The sequence below is a fragment of the Pteropus alecto genome, unplaced genomic scaffold (assembly GCF_000325575.1).
Source record: "Pteropus alecto unplaced genomic scaffold, ASM32557v1 scaffold71, whole genome shotgun sequence".
In the NCBI taxonomy this organism is placed as follows: Eukaryota; Metazoa; Chordata; class Mammalia; order Chiroptera; family Pteropodidae; genus Pteropus; species Pteropus alecto.
In genome coordinates this window covers 7,848,186-7,855,510 of record NW_006433024.1, presented here as the reverse complement: position 1 = coordinate 7,855,510, position 7,325 = coordinate 7,848,186, and positions in this window count along the sequence as shown.

Genomic DNA, 7,325 nt, shown 5'->3' with positions numbered 1-7,325 from the left:
TGCTGATGCTAATCTATGGGCTGCTTCATTGTCCCCCAATTGGTTTTTAAGCTCTTTCATCACCTGGTAGTCAATTTCTGTAATCAGTTTTTTCTGTTCATGAGACCTAGAGAAGCTTCCTTTTTCTGAACTGCACCTCAGTGAAAACAGTTCTTCCCAAGGAAGTCAATCCATAACCTTTAATAGTTTTATTGATCATAAAGCAAATAATAATCTGTGAAAATAATATTAAAATGAGTGAATATTTTGCTCACAACCAGCTGATGAAAATCCTCAGGGAAATAGATTTTATTATTTAGAACTGCTGAAAACAATCTTGTTTTATTAGAAGCTATAAGGAGTTAATATAAAGCTGCAGTCTAGGAGGATGGCTATAATCTTGTCAGGATGAACATTTTTCTTCATGAACAGGGAACATTATTTCTACCATGAGGTCAAACACGTTAGAAATCAAACACACATACTGAATGCTGACTCTTTAATTTTGAAAGAATGCTGCATGTGTAAACTAATAAAAGGGGAAAAAAGACTATTATTTTCTTTTTGACATTCCAATACTTTCATTTCCTTTTTCTGAATATGAAGATAGACATGGGAAGAGAGATATGAAAAAGCTTTTCAGGGAGTTCAGCCCTCTCTCTCTACCCATTGTGCAGTTTCAAATGATCCTTATGAATAATGTGCATTTGCACAGCTGAGCTATGCTGTGTGGTCTTAGAAAAAAATATATGGTATTAAGTTTTTATAAACTCAAAGCAATATTAATATCATTGTTGACATTATAATCTGTTTTAATGTCCATCCATATTTAAGCAGATGCTTAAATATATATTATCTCAGTCTTTATAACATCCTATAAACTTGGTGTCATTTGTTCTATTTTATACATGTATAAAGCAAGAGAGATGAAGTAATATGCCCAACGTTGCAGAGAGAGTAAATATTAGAGGTGGATATCAATCTAAGTCTTTAAGACTAGTACTCCCTCCTCCTTTCTCCATACTACGCCACTACTCTCACTAAATAAAGCTAACTTTCTATTTTAAGAAAAGGCTTAAAAAAATGAGTGATTTTATATCATGTATATCTATACATACACACATATATACAATATGTATACGTAAATATATACACTATTATATTTAAAAAACATTATGATTTAAATTTTTTTGTGTGTTCCTTGAAATGAAGAATGTGAATTATTTTTCTTGCGTGGTCTCTTCTATAGGAAGAAATCCTAAGAATTATGAGAGAGAGTCTATAGAGAATAAATGGTCTGACCTCTAATTTTACAGATGATAAATCTTAGATCCAGAGGTAAGAAACAGTAATGATTCAGGCAAGGAATCTGCTACCTGTTGGTGTCTGCACGTGAAGATAGGCATTAATTAGGTACTCAGCGAGACCTAAGTCGGGAGGAGGGGAATGGAGTTTAAATGAAGCATTTGGACAGTAACCTGTTCCACTTGCCAAGTGGAACAGATAGAAATTTCCTTTTACATTTCGCAAGGGTCAGCAGTGGGCTGCTTCTTCATGTTCCTTTGGGAACTCTAAGAAATAAGGACTTTGGGAAGGAGACAAGTCATTGAGGGTTCCAGTTATGTGAAGGCCTCAATAAGCCTACCCTTAGGAGAATCAACACTCATGAAGAAAAGTGATAGCCTATAACTTTCTGAAGGCTATCCTGGATCGAGTAGACACTTGCCACAAATTGGGAGAAAAATCAAAGCCCAATAACCAGTTCAGTCTTGGAAACTCATTCGAGAAAGAAGGGGTGATTTTAAAGGTGATCGTGTGACTCATCCCATTAGGGAATGACCGAAAATACAGGTCAAATATTACAATCCCCCCAAAATGAAGACCCAAGACAAATGAAGCCTTTACATGCATCCCCAGAAATATATGAGTTGAAACCAACTAGAAATACCTTATTTCTACATACATATGATATAACCCAATCCATCAGATTCTGGTTATAGTGCTTACTGCACAGAGTTTAGAGTTAAACAGACCTGAATTCTAAATTTGCTGCTTATTCTTTTGTGTGACCTTGGAGCTATTACCTAGTCAACTGATATTAGTTTCAGTTTTTTAAATCTCTAAAATGGGGAATAATAATACCCTTTGCTTGGCTAATGTCATTAGAGGTGTCTAGTCCAACTAACAAAAGCTATACGATTTCCTCCGTAATTACATGATGTAGTTGCTCTGAGAAAAAAGGTTACTCTGTCTCCCCCATCAATTAAGGCAATCAGTCACACTTGATTAATTCAGCCCATTTCGGTGCACTCAGCAGCTGAAGCACCTGCAAACCAAGGGGGTGTGTGCCACATTGGGTGATAGCGAAGAAATCAGCCAGTAGGCTATCGCTATTTGAAGGCATTGTTATCCAATCAAATGTCTGTGGCTAATAGGCTTCTTGATAAGCAAACGCGAATAGATGGAGAATGAATTTCCCCTTTATTAATAAATAACAATCAAATAATTTTATAATGTACTCGTTGCAAAAATGATCACAGTAAGAAGGTATGAAAAGGACAGAATATTTGAGTCAGTTAATGATAAAGGCAAAAAACGTGGCTTTGGATGTGATATTTTGCTTTATGGATTACTTTGCCTGGCCTAAGCCCTTGTTTGCATCTCTAATTCTCAAGACCATTCTGTCCCAGGAGAAAGGGGACCATGTCATTGTATGTGAAATGAGTCACTGCTTTGAACAGAGTAACAATCTAAATATAAAATATTTGTGTCATAAAACTCATTTTCCATTTTTTTCTCGATGCTATTTTAATACATACAAGTAATATTTGTGCAATGCAATAATATTTAGCTTTATAGCAGAAACAATGGAAGGCTTCTGGTGTGCCCTGATCGAGGACTGTTGGCATGGGGAAGCTGGAGGCCTGGAGGCAGGCTAACTAGAAGCAGGGCATCCTCTGTGATTGGTTAGGGGCACATGTTTGGCTTTCTCTGGTTGGTCCCAAGCTGGAACTGGTGACGAAAATTAGAGAAACAATCAGTTATTTATCAAGTCTTGGCCATTTGGGGCTGATTGTTCCAGGAGTTACTGTTTGGCTTCCTGAGCTGGATGCTAGAGTAGTAGTAGTCTGACTTTCTATAAGTCTAAGTTATAGATAGTAGGCTGGCTTCCTGGGCTGGTTACTGTAGATAATGGATTTGTTTCTGGGCTCATTTCTGCATATTGTGGATCTGAGTTCTATTTTTTAAAAAACATCTGGCTATCATTCATTTTTATATTTTGTCCCTCACTTAAAACAAATAGATAAATAACAACAACACATCAGATTATGTGAATGATTTTAAAACTATTCTTGGGTTTCTGTCAAGGGGTTTCAGAGATTGACACAGTAATGGGGAGACTAGTTAGTCTCAAATTATGGTTTTCATTTTTATTTTATTGATATGGCTCTTCTTAAGCTTTTGGATTTTTACTGCAACTTCAATTAGGAAAATATTCTTGGATTGCAAAAGTTGGATAACATTAAATTATATGTCTTATTCATCTGAGCTATTTCTAAGAAATATGGACATAAGATGCTACATGATATGCAACACAGGATAGTAAGAGTGATGTGTATGACTTGGGACAATTAACTAAACCTTGTTTTTCTTCATCTCTGTTGCTATACAAAAAAATAAGTGATCTGATCTCAATACTCTGGTTATATTTGTACTTATTTTAGTCTGTATTATATTTGACTTAATCATGATGAGGATATTCCTATTTTTGATAAAGAGCACACATTAAAATAGCTTTGACTCTTAACAAAACTGGATACTCATCTTGTCTACAGATAGTTTTTCTTCAGACTGATTTCCCCTATTTTAGTTCTTGTGGGTATCATTTAAGCCCATGCTACAATTCATCAAACAGTCTGAGAACATTGTTTCTTTCTTTGTTTAGTGCTTCTAAGCCTGGAATTAAATTCAAATCATTTTTTGTTTTAAAAACGACCACACCTGATTATGAATGATTTTATTTCCTTTTCTCATTTGGGTGGTTTTTAAAAAATTTCCACAGAAGGAAAGTTTTATTATTTTTATAAAAATGATACATAATAATTATTGCAAAACTCAAGTGATAAAGGAGAGAAAAATAATCTCATCTATCAGAAATAGCCACCATCACCATTAAGTGAACATAATAGCAAATATTTCTTAATGTCTATAGATAGACAGACAAATAAGTAGAAAGGAGAATGGATGGGTAGATAGGTGAATGGAAATCATTTCGGAAAATGACATCCTAGAATATATTCTATTTTAAATTAAATATATTAAATTACCTTGTTATACCAAATGAAAATAAACAGAAATGAGTTGCTCATCCAATAACTATTTCTTCCCAAAACATATTAGTTCCTAATAGATTGTCCTAAAGGTAGGTAAAAATAGTGTGAAAAAATAAGATGTGCCAGCCACTTTTTTGAACTCTAGATTTCAAGTTTAAATGGTATTGAACGCTCACCAGCTATGAAGAATAGGAAAAATTCAGATTTACATTCCTCCTGCCTCCATTTTTCCTCACATCCTTATATTGGTTATTTATATTAGTATTTTTTTGGTCAAAATTGATATTTATATTATGTTCTTTAAATGAAATCGATAGCTGAAATATATAGGTTCCAAGCACTATTCTAAGCCTGCCTGCCTGTGTGCCTTTTGCAGGCTTTTGTAACTCTATCCCTCTCTCTCTTCCTCTTCCATCTCTTTCTTTCTCTTTTCTTTCTTTTTCTTTTTTGCCTTAAAGAAGGGACAGAGGCAAGAGAAGGAGAAGCGCTCATCACTTAAAACACTTAAGATTTGCTCTCTCTTCTGACATCTTGTCAAATAACCTGCATTATGGTTTATTTCACTTAGTTAGAGGAATATCCTATTTTTCTGGTAGAATACACTGAACCTCCAGTTAATTCACTCTATTCAAAATGTAGCTTTGGAAAATCATGTCCCTGCTGGCGTTTTCTTGCTCCTGCTCACTCATCATGTAGCACGGCATTTAAGAATTTGCCTTGACTGTTTTTCCTGTATTGCTACTTATCCTTTTAGTCAATTTTTCTGAAAATTAAAAATATTAATAAAAATCTCAACATTTGGAGTGCTTACTTCCTTTCCCCAAGATGGCTTTCAGAGGATCATAATGGTAGTAAACCTTAAATTCTGTACCAAGTCATACTAAAATTTCCTACTTCCTCTCTTGGGCTCCTACTGTTTTTCAAATTTGATAGCATTTGCTACTTTTGAACCTTTTCTTTTTCTTTTTCTTTTTGCCTTTTGCTTTTTGCTATTTTATGTGTATTTTTTCATGTGTAGGAAGGGAGTGTCTGTAACCTTAAACACCAGGAGCACTGAATGCAGTGGTATATAATGTTTTTAGGGCAATAGTCACTGACCTTTGAGTCAAGAGTACAGGGCCCCATGAAGGTACAGAGTTTTTGAAATAGGTTTTCAAACGCATATGCATTCCAAAAATTGTCTGTAGGCTGACTAAAAATAACATTTATATATTACTGTGTTTCAAACAAATTTTTTGGTGAATAAAATAGAAAGTAATTGAAATGCATCACTGAACTTTTTATAGCTCTTTGTCATTATGTATTTAGGTGAGGCAATATAGCAGTAGTAAGAGGCTGTAGATAGAAAGCCATGTCACCATGTAACCATGAGAAAGTTATTTACTGTGAGCTTCACAGTACAATGAGTTGATAATAGTGTCTTTCTCAGAGGGTTGTTATAAGGCCTCCATGAAATAATGCACGCAAAGTATTTGCTACAGTGCATGACACCTAAAAAGTCCTCAATGTTAGCAACTGCAGTTACAATCAATGGATACTATCATATGAGCATCTAATAATTATTTAGAAAGAGATTTTCTCGTTGTAATGTTGAGAATCACAGCAGGACCAGATAAGCTTCTTGACTCTTTTGACATGTCTTATCTGCTTCTATTAGGTTAAATTGCATTAGTACTTCAGCTGAATAAAATATATTGAGCATGCCTACAAGGAAACAAGACTGATGTCAATTTAGCAAGTATCATCCATTTGGATGCATGAGGTGTCCCAGCTTGATTTCCACAAGAAGCAGAAACTGACATGAAGTTCATTTGGAGGGTTCTCAGGATTAACAATTGCAGAAGGAACAGGAAGAAAACAGGATTGAGTGGCAGTAGCAGTTGGGTGTTTCAAAGAAGGCCACAGTTGACCCCCACTGAAGGCTCTGAAATTATGGTCTTAAGTTGTGACAAGGAGGATCGTACCTTTCTATTAACACGCTGACCAGTGATTGGATTCAAGGGACCTCTGGGGAAACACGTGTGACCCTGCTTAAGGCAGTTTTCCCCAGCTGAGGGTAATTTCTGGTGCGAGCTCAGCTCTAAGGACTAGTAGCTGGTGGCACTTCCAATTTTTTTATTTTGGGGGGGGGAGCATATAAGTTCTTCAGGTCTTAAGGGGCATTTGAGTGTGTTTAACAGAAACTACCCCCATTAGCTATGGAATGCTCTTTAAAAATCATATGTTCCTTGCTCAAAATAGTTCAGAAATGCCATTCAAAATAAATTTCATATAGTTTACTAGATGCTTTTAAAAATGCATTATTTTTATTGTATAATGTCACAAAGTAAGATATGTAATGAAAAATATCAATGCATTCTCCAGTAGAAATGTATTTTAAGTTAATCACACGATTAATGTGGTTTGAGACATTTAATATAGATATTTATTGCATCGAATCTGATCAATCCTGATCATCTATGTTTTAAAAAGACTGTGTGTGTGTGTGTGTGTGTGTGTGTGTGTGTGAGTGTGTGTGTCTGTGTCTGTGTTTGTCTGCACACACTTATATTCAGATCTGGTTTGTAAGTTCGATTTTTACTTGTTCATGTTAAGAGTGGCGTGTTCTTTCCAGGGTCAGTGTCAAGCACTGTAGGAAACATAAAAAATAAGAAGCATGCCAGTCATCAGAGAGCTAAGAGGAGATGAAACACAATAATTATTTGTAGCAAGCCATTTTTAAAAAGAGTTAAATGACCTGACATAGACATGACAGGACAGGCAGGAGAGTGGAGTATTCAGGAGCACAGAGTGTCTAACCAGGCTGTGTGAGTTCAAATCCCACATCTGCTACCTCCTATCACTGTGATATCAGACAAGGTACTTGACTTCTGTGCCTCACTTCATGCATCTGTAAAATGGGTTTAATAGTACAAATCCCATGGTGTTGTTTATAAGGGTTACCTGAGTTAACATATGGGTGTGAGTTTTGTCTATGATCTAGTCCAAGAAGCATACTCTATTTTTTCTTTA